Source organism: Peromyscus californicus, unplaced genomic scaffold, assembly GCF_007827085.1.
Source record: "Peromyscus californicus insignis strain IS unplaced genomic scaffold, ASM782708v3 Scaffold_14__1_contigs__length_90479793_seg_2, whole genome shotgun sequence".
Taxonomy (NCBI): Eukaryota; Metazoa; Chordata; class Mammalia; order Rodentia; family Cricetidae; genus Peromyscus; species Peromyscus californicus.
In genome coordinates this window covers 22,989,296-23,003,552 of record NW_026294436.1, presented here as the reverse complement: position 1 = coordinate 23,003,552, position 14,257 = coordinate 22,989,296, and positions in this window count along the sequence as shown.

The following is a 14,257-nucleotide window of genomic DNA, read 5'->3' as shown; positions in this document are numbered from 1 at the left end:
CTGGCAGAGCCGGGGTGTGTGTTGGTGAAGTCTGATATGACTCAGCTGCCCTCCCCACCGAGGGCAGGGCAGAGGTGACTCTGGACACTGTGAAGGCATCGCACTTGTGAGATTTTATCAGGTCTAAGTTCCTGGCTTCCCTCGGCTGAGAAGCCTGCAGGAAACTGCTTACACTCTTCACCTGACCCCCCAGACTCAGCAACTGGGACAAAGGATGACCAGACCAGGAAATGCTGGTAACTTCGAGGGAAGGAGAAATCAAAGGTGTGAAATTACTCTTCCTCTCCATTATCTTTAAAATCAAAAAGAAGTTACAGGTTTGTAATTACTCCACCCGAGATGTGTGTTTACAAAAATGTCACTTGATTTTAGCACTACCAGCTAGTTTCGTCCATGCTAAGGAGGAGGAGATACCAAGGCCCAGAGATGGAAGGCACCTGCTCGAGATATAGACAACCCTTTTATCTGTGGAGCACACTGTGGAAAGCACCCGCATGAGCTCCGTGAGTCTGCCATCCCCATCGGGCGAGCATGACCCACTGCCCGTGAGGATGTCAAGGAGCATGCGCAGGACCACAGCAAATGGCTCGGCTGTCACCCGCCTGCCTTTCCTGACCCTGTCACTCCTCCCTTGTGACACAGAGGCACCTTCTCCATTTTGAACCCAGCTCACATGGACGACTCTCTCTCTTAAAAGATTCTCTGTTGGGCATGGTACCTTTAACCCCAGCACTCAGGAGGCAGAGACAGAGAGAGCTCTGTAAGTTCCAGGCCAGCCTGCCTGGTCTACACAGGGAGTTCCAGGGCTACACATTAAGACCTTTTCTGGAAAAAAAAAAAAAAAAAAAAAAAGGAGAGAGAGAGAGGCGCGCTAAGATTTCCCTGCACTAATTATTAAAATAATAGCGCTTCTTTGAGTTTGGATTTGTGGGGTCTTGTTTTATTTCGTTTTGTTCTGAAACAGAATTTCATAGCATGTTGCCCAGGCTGATATCAAGCCCCTAAAGGCTCAAATGAGCCTCTATTAGTCCGCTAAGTGGCTGGGATAGCAGGCATGAACCACCAAATCCATATTTATTTATTTTATTTATTTATTTATTTATTTTTTCGTTTTTCGAGACAGGGTTTCTCTGTGTAGCTTTGCGCCTTTCCTGGGACTCGCTTGGTAGCCCAGGCTGGCCTCGAACTCACAGAGATCCACCTGGCTCTGCCTCCCGAGTGCTGGTATTTATTTATTTTTAAGGAACCATAGTAAGATGGGATAGTAGAAAACGTGTGATAGGAAGGAATACTAGGGAGGGAATAATAGGAAGGGATGGGAAGGCAGTAGGGAAGGAGGGCTAGGAGGAGAGCTCTTCCAAACTAAGAAGAAGTATGAAGTTTTATGAAATCCCACAGTTGATAAGTAATTAAAAATAAAACAAGCGAAGGGGAAACAAAGGATTACCTAGCATGGGTGAGAACGCAGCTCCCAGGAGACACGGGTTCTTAAAGGAAAACCCCAGTGCCAGGCATGGGTGATCCTCCGACAGTTCATTGTCAGGGTGTCCCCAGAGGCAGCCCTACAATACAGGCTAGTTGTTGCCAATGATCTCTAAACGGTGTGCCCCTGTTGCTGAAGACACCACACAGTTTGGTTGCAGGACACAAACAAACTTGATCTTGAACCAGCCAGGAGTCTCTCGGGGTGGCTGGCTTTCCTGGTGCGGGAAGGGCTAAGGCCTTACTCAGCACCTGCTCCTGCATGGTATAATACCATCCTACCAGACAAGCTGGGCCTGCCCCCTGTGCAGTAGTGTTAAGACAGCTTATGGGACAGCCAAATGCTCTTTTGATTAGATCTGAAGTCTGCTCTAAAGGAGAGAATTTGTTTTAGTCAGGGTTCTTTAGAACTTAAAGAATAAATCTATCTGTCTATCTATCTATCTATCTATCTATCTATCTATCTATCTATCTATCTACACACATATACATTGTACATATATACTTACACACACATATATACATATGTACACACACATATGTATATGTATGTATATCTCCATTGTAAGAACCTGTTTGGGGAGAAGAAGCCCAAATTCAACTCTGGATAAATTCCTAGACATGAAATTATTCATTTTTTAAGAGTCTTTTTGCATAGTTCAACTCAGAGTTCTCAGCCTCCCACATGCTTGTATTTTAGGGGTGTACCCCACACTCACCCTTAAAGTAAACTTACTCATTAGAGATTCTGGACAGCCTGAGATTTGTGGGGGGGTGGGGTGGGGTGGGGATTGTGGTTTGACCTGGGGAAATGTTATAGACAGAGGTGATTCATAATCGCTTTCCTGACTGTCCTCCATAATGTGCATACTCCCATCTCCCTTCTACATGCCTACCCCAAATAAGTCTAAAATACTCAGGGCACACCTGGTTGGGGGCCTCCTATTCTCCATCCTAGGATCATGAGGGCACAGCATGCTGTGGCCAGCTTACCAGATCAAAATCAGCTCTCCTCCCTCCCTCCCTCCCTCCCTCCCTCCCTCCCTCCCTCCCTCTCTCCCTCCCTCCCTCTCTCCCCTACTCTCTTTCCTTTAACCAAAGCCTTCTTCTTTGCATAACACAGTGCCCCAATCTTCTCAAGTCTCTACCTCTGAAATTACCACAAATAAAGCTGTGATATCAAGAGTGAAATAACTCGCCTTTAATCCTAGCACTCGGGAGGCAGAGGCAGGTGGATCTCTGTGAGTTCGAGGCCAGCCTGGACTACCAAGTGAGTTCCAGGACAGGCTCCAAAGCTACACAGAGAAGCCCTGTCTGGAGAAACCAACAAAAAAAAAAAAAAAAAAAAAGAGTGAAATAACTCAAGACCCTCTGCTCTAATTGTAAGAACTTTTCCATCCATACAGCTTTCCAAACCTTCTCGAGTGTGGTCACGTGCATATTACATCTCTGTACTCATGTGGTGTTTGGCTTTTTCTTTTTAGATGTATTATTTTATGTGTATGATGTTTTGCCTCCATGCATGTGTGTACACCATCTGTGTACATGTGTGTGCCTGCTGTCTGAGGAGGTCAGAAGAGGGTATCAGATCCCCCAGCACTAGGGTTACAGGTGGTCATGAGCAACCATGTGGGGGTTGAGAATTGAACCCAGGTCCTCTGCAAGAGCAGCGAGTGCTCTTAACCTCTGAGCAACCATCCCAGCCCCGGCATCCAGCCTTTCCTTTTGCACAGCATTCTGTATTTTTTTTTCTATATTTCAATATAGATCCCAGAGCTATCGTTCTGAAGCTTTGTTCTGTGGACAGGCCATAGTCTGACCAGCCCTCCCTCCTTTTCTAGACGTTGAAATTGCTCAGGAGATTTTGCCCTTCTCATTGTGCTGGCATGAGTGTCTTTCCCCTCCAGCTGGGGACTCGCTTCAACATTTTTGTCAAAAGTGGACAGACACCTGCTGCCTGTCCCTCGCCTGGGCTCTTCCCCTTTGTGACGGTATCAGCCGGAGGACAGAACTCTCAACGGCAGTGACCGTGGACTGGTTAAAACACATCAAAAAAGGACACTGGCAAGCAGCACAGTGCACTAATAAAAGCCAGGGTGACATTCACAACTTCTGCTGCCACTGCCTGGGTTCAAGCCCAAGCTCCGCATCTCACAGTCCTTGTGACTTTGGCTAACTCAGCCATTCTCTTCTGTGTCACAACCCCCATCTGTAAACTTGGGGTGATGTTTCCATTCTATAGGGCAGAGAAGGGTTAAATGTGTTGGTGTGTGAAGAGTTTAGGATTATCTTGAACATAGTAAGCATTGTATGTGCTATAATTACCGGCAGTAAAATAAACAGCAGGATATTTGCTAAGTGGCATTGAATGCTACTGTGGTTCCGGATAGTGCCTCTCAAATTCCCTGAGTGAACGAAACTCTTATTCTGTAATTCTGTGTTCCAGTAAGCAAGACCATGGCGCTCCTGCAGCGACGTAGACTTCCATTTGAGTCTCCATCCCATTCACAAAAAGACAGAAAATGTAGAGTTATGTTAAATGAATTGCTAAATGGTCTTTTAATAAAAACCCCGGAGCCAGAAATTGGGGTAAATGCTGAAAGATCAGAGAGACAGAGGAACAAGCCACAGCCACCACCTCTTACCAACTCCTCAGCCTGAAAAGGCTTTCTAGCCAAAAGGCCTCTAGCCTTTCTAGCCATAAGGGGTTTCCTCAGCCAAAAAGGCTTCAGTTCCTGTCTCCTCATGCCTTATATACCTTTCTCCACCCAGCCATTACTTCCTGGAATTAAAGGCATGTGTGCTTCTCAGTACTGGGGTTAAAGGTGTGTGCCAGCCACTGCCTGGCTCTGTTTTCTCTCCTAGACTGAGTCAATCTCATGTAGTCCAGGGTGGCTTTGAACTCACAGAGATTCAGAGGGATCTCTGCCTCCCGAGTGCTAGGATTAAAGGTGTGTGCCACCACTGCCTGGCCTCTATGTTTAGTCTAGTGGCTTGTTCTGTTCTTTGATCTTCAGGCAAATTTTATTAGGGTACACAATATATCACCACAGAGTTAGTGGTATAAAAGAGGGAAATAAAAGCCTAGGAAAAAATTCCCACTGAAACTAAAACCTATGTGATGACTTCTGTGCTGTGACTTGTGTGTTTTCTGGGTTTCTAGAGAGTGACTGGTCAGTGTATCCCTGGGATAGAAGCCTGTGAGTAGACCAAGGACACTTTCTCTCCCTGGGCTTAGAATCTCCTTCCAGGGGCTAGAGAGACCACTCAACAGTTAAGAGCACTCTTGCTCTTGCAGAGGACCTGGGTTCAATTCCCAGCATCCACATGGCAGCTCACAACCATCTGTTAACTCAAGTGCCAGGGGATCTGACACCCTTTTCTGGCCGCCACAGGTAAGAACGAGACACACAAATACCCACACACATAAAATAAAATTAAAATTTTATTTAAAAAGATTACCTTCCAGAACTCAGAATGAACCCCAAGATGAGAGGACCTTCCCCACAGTGAAGTGCCACACCACTTCAACGTCTGCTGCCTTCGGTCCCAACACTGCTAGAGGTCAGAGGTCAGGAGACTTCTAGGACCCCAAACCTCAAAGATGGCCAACCCATCCATGCCTCTTCTCCAGACACTTATTTTAGCATATTGCATTTCTAAAATGTTCTTATTTTTTTTTAAAAAAAATAATCAACAAGAACATATAGGGACATGTTAACAATTCCTAAGTCTAGTGCTAGGCAAGTAATTCAGCTGGCACAGTGTTCGTCTACTAGGCACAAAGTCCTGGATTCGAGTTCCAGGACCTTAAAGACCAGGCAGGATGGCTCATGCCTGGAATCCAAGCACTTCGGAGTTAGAGGCAGAAAGAGCAGAGGTTCAAGGTCATCCTCATCTACACAGCAAACTCGAGGCCAGCCGGGGCTACATAAGACCTTGTCACTCTCAAAAAAGATTTTTTTAGTCGGGCAGTGGTGGCGCACGCCTTTAATCCCAGCACTTGGGAGGCAGAGACAGGCGGATCTCTGTGAGTTCGAAGACAGCCTGGTCTACAAGGCAAGTTCCAGGACAGCCAAGACTGTTACACAGAGAAACCTTGTCTTAAAAGCAAAAAAACAAACAAAACCAATTGTTTTTCTAAGTCTACGTACATGACAGGTAAAGGGGAATTCATTAGCCAGGCTGACCTCTCCCCGCCGTGCCCCATCTCTCTACCAGCAGCTTCCCATTGGAACTCTTCAGTCCATGTGGCTATGAGCAAATAGACACAATGCTCTGACCTAAGTGAACTCACAGAGGACTGGGGATGCGCATGGGTTGGGCCAGAGCTCAGAGACGGAGGGGGAGGAAGTCACATATGGCCCACGTCCACTCAGTACACCGCTATCATCCGACCCCAGTGAAAACCCTCCTTCCTCTTTCTCATCACGCTTACGATACCTTAAGAGCAGCCAAGGTTGTGAGGTGTTAATTTGCTTCTGATGGACCCAGCCGCAGCTCCGGCTCAGCCTCGACACAGGAGGAGGAGTCTGGCCTTTGGAAGCACCTAGTCACTAAGCTACAGGAAGTGGAGGATGGTCACTGGCAAACAGGTCTGGATCTTAAAAATATAACCACGCAGAAATCTAAATATTGTTTTCCCGAGGGTTAGAAGTGACGAAGATGACAATGGGTATTTTTTTAGACCAAAAAATGTAAGAAAACATCTCTTTAAAAATGGCTACCACTTATTGGATGTTTCCTGGGGGCAAAGGATAATGTCAAACAGAGTTCAGTGTCACAGGCAGGAGGTGGGGGTGAGGGTCCCAACACACCCACTTTACAAAGAAACTGAGGAACTCTGGCGTAATTTCTTGTAGCTTTCTGCAGGCTAGGCAGGTCCTCCCCCACTGAGCTACACTTCCGGCCCCAAGTACACACTTCTATTAATGTCTCCTAAATTACCTACCTGAGCCACTTACCATCAAAAAAGGTCAAAAGAAGATAGCCCTAAGTGGCTGAGGCACTACCTTAGGAGGCATCTGCCATCTCAGATATTTTGAGTTTAATTGTTCTTAGTGATGGTAAATAAGAAAGGTTATTATTGTCTGGGCTGAGCTCCCACACTGGGCCCAGCAGACCAGACCAATAGAGTCACTAAAGTTCAGTAGCATGGAACCATATTGCTCAGGGGGAAGAGACAAGAGCTAAATCCTCAAACGGAATGCTTTTGACTGGCGGCGAGAGAAGCAAGTTCCACAGAGCTGTCCCTAGGGAAAGTCACCAGCGGGACCTGATGGCAGCCAGTCAGTCGCTCTCAGCCCCTTCCTGCTTTCTCCGCCCGTCCGTCTCTGCTGCCACACTCTCAGCTACCGGGGTCTTCTCTACATTTTTAGAGGGAACCGCGTCCCTATTCATGAGCCATACATAAAAATTCTCCAGGGCCTAAACTAAATGTATTATATTCAGTTTCTTGAAAGCAGTAGAGCCAGCCCCTGGTGAGCATTAGCACCGCCACTCAGGCACACACACAACACACCTGTGCCAGCATCATCATCATCATCATCATCATCATCATCATCATCATCACCATCATCAGGCTGTAGCCCCAGCAGGACCCAAGTTCCTGGGTTTGTCCCCTGGCCTGGAGATAAATCTATCTCACCCCACTGCCATGGAGGAAATAGACAAGACCAGACCGATGGGTCTCTAGTTGACTTCAAGCAAGGCTTTCTTTCCCGAGGAACCAGGAAGGCTTTTCCAGAGGGGCCTGTGGGAGGCTTAGAGCTTAGAGCTGAGCATCCTTGAGGTCCGGTGTCCTGTCTTGGATGTAGCCCTAGCAGCCCCAAATTAACATCTGTCTCTCTACCACTGTATTTAATTTTATCTTAAAAAAAAATTAAAAACAAAAACAAAAACCAACCCACAATTCACTCTTACCTTAAAGTTTCAAATCTTCTTTAGGCCTCCAGAAATGACAGGCTGATTAGGAGCCATAGGGCTTGGCGGTAGGTGGTCCTCAGGGGGATGGAAGTCAGGTGGGAACTTGGGCTCACAGCAAGAGAGGGCTCAGGTTTTGCCCTCCTGAGAGGAGTGATCCAAGTCTCTACTAGCATGGACACAGTCCCAGGCTGAGGTAGATTCTCGGCCCTCTCCCGTCACTTCTGCCCTCGGGGTTGGTTTAGACACAGAGAAGATCACTAATCCAGATCAATGTGACCAGCACTCACGGCAATTACCACCCCTAATGGGCTCACCCAATGGCTTAAGTAGGGACAGAAGGAAACACGTCAGTGATCAGTGATCCACACAGAGCCCCAAGGACACCTGTCTGTGGCCTCTCAAGTCCACAGAAGCTCAGACGGACAGGACAGAAGGGCTGGGGAGGAAGGAAAGACAGAAACAGAAAGGGTGGAAGACATGAAATTTCCGTGGGAGCCCTGGAGAGGACTCAGAAAAGTCTAGAAACTAGACCAGAACTGATGGCCAGAGGGTGCTGGTGTGTCCTGGGGGAACGACCTGTCTCATGCAAGTCTGGGGGTATGACTCCAGGGTGTGGCCTGGCCTGTCTTCAGCGCTCGGTGTCCTGGGCCCATTTTCAGTTCTCCTCCCTGTGGCAGGCAAGGGAAGCCCCTGACTTGGCCCCCTCGGCCAGTCCTGTGCAGTTCATGGGACTACCCACCCTCCCCGAGCCCAGCCTGGACATCCCGAGTTCTAGCTGCTGCTGCAGTAGCCTCCAGGCGGTGCCTGCGGGCACCTGCCCCAGCTTGCAGGATGCGGTCAGGAGAGGAAGCAGGCCTTGGCCCAGTCATTCTGGGGTTTCCAGGGAGCTGCTTGCCAAGACATTGACAGGACAGTGTCTGGGTGGCTAACCATGGCCTCTCTTTCCCCCACCTGGTTCTCAGAGCGCAGGAAGAGACTATGTGGGGTAAGTTCTCTCCTCTGCCGGAGCTGAGGTTGGGAGGACCAGGACCGGGCAGAGTAGCTTCTAAAAGGACAGGAAGGGCCTGGGGGCCCCTCCCTCTGAAGGTGGCTGCTGGGGTACAGACAACATGCTCAGCTTCCTTCCAGGCAGCTTTCAGAGGATTGTGAGAATTTGCTTTACCTGCTTCTTCCCCGCGGGCAAGAAGTCAGTTTCTGATCTGCTGGAAGAGGGCCTTTGCCTCTGCAGCCAACGCGGAAAGAAGAGAAAATGAACGGAGCTTAGCTGACTCTCCCAATCTACAGCTTCCATCAACCTCCAGCTCATGAGAGCTCGGGGTTCTGTCGCCAGAACTCCTGCTTCTCCAGGCCTGGCTTTTGCGCATGCTCAGGCTCTGGGTTCTAGGCTCCCGAGGCCTCTGCTGTGAGACAAACAGCCGCGTAGCCTAAGGGATATACACTTACTCAACTGCTTGAGGTTTTTTTGTTCGGTTGGTTTTTGAGACAGGATCTCTGTGTCCTGGAACTCGCTCTGTAGACCAGGCTGGACTTGAACTCAGAGATCCACCTGCCTCCGCCTCCAAAGTGCTGGGACTAAAGGCGTGCGCTGCCACCACCCAGCAACTGCTTGACTTTTTAGTAAAATGATTAAATATGTCCAGCCAATTTTTTCGCACACACACAAATTATATTTCCAGCTTTTATTTTAAAATGCATGCATTTTCAGCCGGGCGGTGGTGGCGCACGCCTTTAATCCCAGCACTCGGGAGGCAGAGCCAGGCGGATCTCTGTGAGTTCGAGGCCAGCCTGGTCTCCAAAGCGAGTTCCAGGAAAGGCGCAAAGCTACACAGAGAAACCCTGTCTCGAAAAACCAAAAAAAAAAAAAAAAAAAAAAAAAAAAACCAAGAAAAATGCATGCATTTTCTTGTGATACCGTTTGTGGTGGCTGCCCTCTAAAACAACCTGCATTTCTAGTTTGTCCTACTGGCCACCATCCTCTTTTGGGCTCATCTCGACTCCCTTCCCCCAATTCAAACTAAAGCTAACAGTGAGTTTCTGGACCATAAACAAAACACTATGCTGTCTGAGGACCAGAATTCTTACACCTGACATATTTTATTCCTTAACCATTCAGTCCCTTTGGCATCTAAGGTCTTTCAACAAGTGCGGAACTGTGGCCACAGAGGCTCTGTCTTCACATCCTAAATCATCTTAGTTGAATGCTTCCGGGCCTTGGTGTCCTCATCTGCAAGTAACAGTAACACAGCACACTCGGGCTTGCAAGGGAGACCACTGTGATGAGGTTAAGAATCACCATGGACACAAACCCCTTGCCCTCACAGACTTCTCTATTAGGTTAACTGGGGTGGAAGTCTCACCCTAAGTAAGGACGGCACCATCCTATGGCATGGGGTCCTGACCACAGAAGAGTGGGAAAAGCTAGCTGAGGGCCAGCTAGTGCCTGCTTTGTCGCTGTGGATGCGATGTGAGGAGCTGACGTGGTCCTACCTCCATACCTTCTCCACCACAGTAGATTGTGTTGCCTTAGACTGTGAGCCCAAATAGACCCTTCTTTCCACAAGTTGCATCGGCCAGGTATTTTTGTCCCAGTATTTGAGAAGAGTCACTAACATAACCATCTTAGGCCATTTTTGGCTGCTATACCCAAATATCTGAGACTGGGTAATTATTAAAAAACAAACAAACAAAAAACAAACAAAAAAAACTGAGTTCTGCCAGGTGTGGGAACACTGAATAACTTTAATCCCTTGGGAGGCAGAGGCAGGCAGATATCTGTAAATTCTATGCCAGCCAGGGCTATATCATGAGACCATGTATAAAACAAAAAAATCAGCAACAACAAAAACCACCTTAAAAACCAGAGTTATTTCTGGAGGCTGGGAAGTCCAAGAGCATGGTGCTGCTATCTGGCAAGGGCTCTCTTCGTTTGCCATGGCACAATAAGGGCATGTGAGATAGAACAGGCAGGGTATCGAGGGGCTCTTCAGCCCCCAAAGCCAGTAATTACCACACCTAGGGCCCCGCCTCCATGACCTAATCCCGATCTGATGATCTAATCCTGATTGCTACCCAAGACTCCAGCTGCAAAGCCATCAGTTTATGAATTGGGATGTTAGCTTTGCAACACACGAACTTTGGTTGGGGGGGGGGACATTCTGCCAATGACAGCACATACTAATTGCTTTGAATTTGACCTAGGCAGGAAAAAAAAATCCACTTTCTTAAGCGGAATCTAAAGGCTTAGGGCAGGCTGTCAAATGAGGGATCTTCATCTTCATTGATGTAGGCTATTGAGGTCTCTTGGAGACGGAAGGATCCTGCTTCCTAGACACGTGAGGCATCAGAATCTATCAAGGCAGGAGATCTGGGGCCCAAGGTTCCAGCTCCCATCCCGACTGAGGTTCTATCACTTCCCGAGGATGTGCCGTGATGTGCCCAGGACACACAGCAGCATGTCCCTTCCCATTCTCAGCCTATCTCATCACTTTCCTGACCCCCAAAGACTCCCATCTCTGCCTCTGCCCATCCGGGCAGCTGGCATTTTCTAAGTGAGCCCAGAGCTGGAACCTTCAGGAAGAGTGTACTTCTCATCCAGAGAAAAGGTGTTGGTGAGCATGTGGTGGTGCCGGGGCCGGGGTCCCAAATCTCTGTTCCAGAAACCACCCTAGTCTGTGAGTAGTATATTAGTAACTTTTCTTGTGACTGTGACAAAATACTTGGCACTAGCGACTTAAGAAAGGGTTTGGCGGCTCACAATTTGAGGGTACAGTCCACCATGGTGGGCAGATACAGCGGCAGGAGTGTGAAACAGTTGACCACAGCGCAACCACAGAAATACGGCTGCTCAGTTTTCTCGTTTTAAAATCAGCCTAAGAGCCCAGCTCACGGAATACTGCCACCTACATTTCAGGTATGTCTTCCTCATCTAGAAACTTCCTTACAGACATCCCCAAAGGTTTTTCTAACAGCCGATTCTAGACCTTGTCAAGTTGACAATATTAACTATAGAAAAATCTAGCCCTTGTCAACTTAACACAAACGTATCATTTTAAAGCCATAACATTTTACTCTCTGTCCCCATAGGCTCAGGGCCACATCATAATGAAAGGTGTATTTAGTCTAACTTCAAAAGTCCCCACACAGTCTTTAGCAATTCCAACACAGTTTAAAAGTCCATGTCTTTTCTGAGATTTAAGGCACTCTCTTGACTGCCATTAAAATAAATTATATACTTCCAATACACAACTGTATGGAATAAATATTCAACCAGAAGGAATGGGGGCATAGGAAGGAACGATGGGACCAAAGAAAGACCAGACCCCAGCAGGGAAACCACCAAATCCTGTAGCGACATGTCTGTCCAGCATCTGGGGCTCCTGATAGAATCTTGGATAGCCCTGTCTCTGCATTTCTTCTGGTTATAAACCATACAGCCTCTGTCTTGGGCTGGCTCTTCTTGTAGATTCCTGTGATTTTGGCATCTCCAGCACCCTAGGGCTCCACTTCAAGCAACTTAGGCTTCTCCTTTACAGTGACGCGCCATGACGTCTCGAGACCTCCTTGTGGGGCCTCTGACCCTTCTACACACTGCCTGGCCTGTCTGGTTTTTAGGGACCTCAGTGCATGACCTTCCTCCATCATTCTTGTGTCTTTTGTGCCTGTTAATTCAGTATTTTATAAAGCTGCCAAGTTCTACCGTCAGCTCGAGAAGCAGCCTGCACCCCTTTTAAAAATAAAATAAAATAAAATCATTGACCTTTGTGTGTGACACCTTCCTAGGCCAACTGTTTTGAGAAAGAAAGCCCTTCTGTTGCCTTCTCAGGTCAGGCTTTCTCCATAAGTTAGAGCCTTCAGTGGGTGGGGTCTTCCCCTTAGAGAACCTTTTCTATTGTCCCAGCATGGTGCAGGACAAGTTGTTACTTTGTTACTTTGTTGTTTACTTTTTGACTCAGGATCTTATTTTGCAGACCTGGCTGGCCGGGGACTCACAGAGATCCTCCTGCCTCTGCTTAGGGTGTGCTGAGACTAAAGGTGCACAGCACCACACTTGGTAGATTTGTTTTAAGGCCTTCTAAACTCTCATCAGAATGGCCCATCAAACTCTATTTACAGCATTCTCGTTCTTCTGGAGTTCACAGCTGCGCGCTCTTCCATATCCCTCCCCAAAACCGGTTCCAAAAGCCTACAAGTCACATGGTCAGGCTGATCGCAGCAATGGCCGCCACTTCTTGGTGCCAATTTTCTGTATTTGTTATTTTTCTAGCTCTTGGGACAACGAATCTGACAAAAGAAAGCAAGAAGGAAGCATTTATTTCGGCTGAGAGTGTGAAGGTAACAGTCTCTTATCCTAGGGCAGCAGGAATGTGAGGGGGTTGGTCACACCACATCCACACTCAGGAAGCAGAAAGCAAGAAATGCTGGTGCTCAGCTAGCACTCTCTTTTTTATTTGGACCCACCTAGGTGTAGGGCATACATAGCTTTCCACCTCAATTAACCCAGTTTAGAAACCCCTGGCAGCCATGCCCAGAAGTTTGTCTCTTAGGTGAGTCTAGAGCTTGTTAAGCGGGCAATCAATATTAACAATCACAAAGAACAGTACCTCCAAGGCATCCTCTGTCCAGCTCTACTAGTTCCCAATGTTTTTTCTCTTGGGTCTTTTCCCGTCTTATACAATTTTCTCAGACCATCTTTCTAAGGGTTCCCAAACCGTTTCCTCCAACTTTTCTGGGACTTTCAAGCTCCGGTCAGACGACCTCGAAAGACAGGATGGTATCATTAATATTCTAAAGCTCTCAAGACAGGAAGCTGGGAATTCCTAGCTGTCCCGCCTCCTCAGTGCTCTCTGAAATCAGTTACCGACTCAGGCTGGGTCCACCCCTGCATAGATTTTCACTCACCCACATCCACCCTCATTGCCACAACCTGGGCTTAGACCCTATCCCCTCGCAGAGGAGCTGTGTGACAAACTTTTCCTGGGAAGATGAAACACACACCTACTTATCCCAGATAGGGAACCCACGACAGACCAAAGTAAGGGTACCACCAACATCCACCAACTTGGTGAACCAGTGAGCTTTACTGGAGTCACTCGCAGGAATTACTTACAGAGGCAGGAATGTCTCAAAGGCAACTGCATCCCCAAAGCCCACCCCAGCATGGGTGACAGCTCACAAAGCAGGAAACCTGGCACACACTGAACAGCCTGCAGGCAGTTCAACAGAGTGGAGAGTATCCTTTCCAGGTGCCTCATTTGGTCTAAACCTCTTCCAGCTCGGCTGGTTTCTGGTTCCTTCAGGCTCCTGGGCTGGTCTCAGAGTCTTCTTTGCAGCTTTGCTTGTCTGAGAATTCTCTTTGCAGCTCAGCTTCCTTCAGTCTGAGAGGAACTCTCAGTGTTTATTGCTTACTCCGGCAGGGAGAGGCCTAGTGAATCTAGTCAGTTTCAGGGACTTCCTGAAGCTATTTTGACTTGTTTACCTTCCTACCTCCCTGCAGAACTGAATGTTTCAGAGAAATGTCACTGCCTTCCCAGATCTCCTTATTGTCAGGCTCTCTCTTCCACAGGCTTCCCCAAAGTCACCTGATTATGATGTTGCCTTGTTCACATTATTGCCTAGATCAGTGGCCTTAAGGAAAGTGAAGATTAATTTTTATCATCTTAGCTAGTCTGTAGAACTAGCGTTCTAGTTGTGATGAGGTGGGTTTTTTTTTCTCCTTTGATGAGATTAATATTTTAGTCAGTGGACTGTGAGTAAAGCAGATTTCCCCCATGGGTAGGTGGGACTCATTCAATGGGTTTGTGTGGGCTTCCATAAGCCATGCCCTGTGGGTTCTGCACTTGTCAGAGTTCAC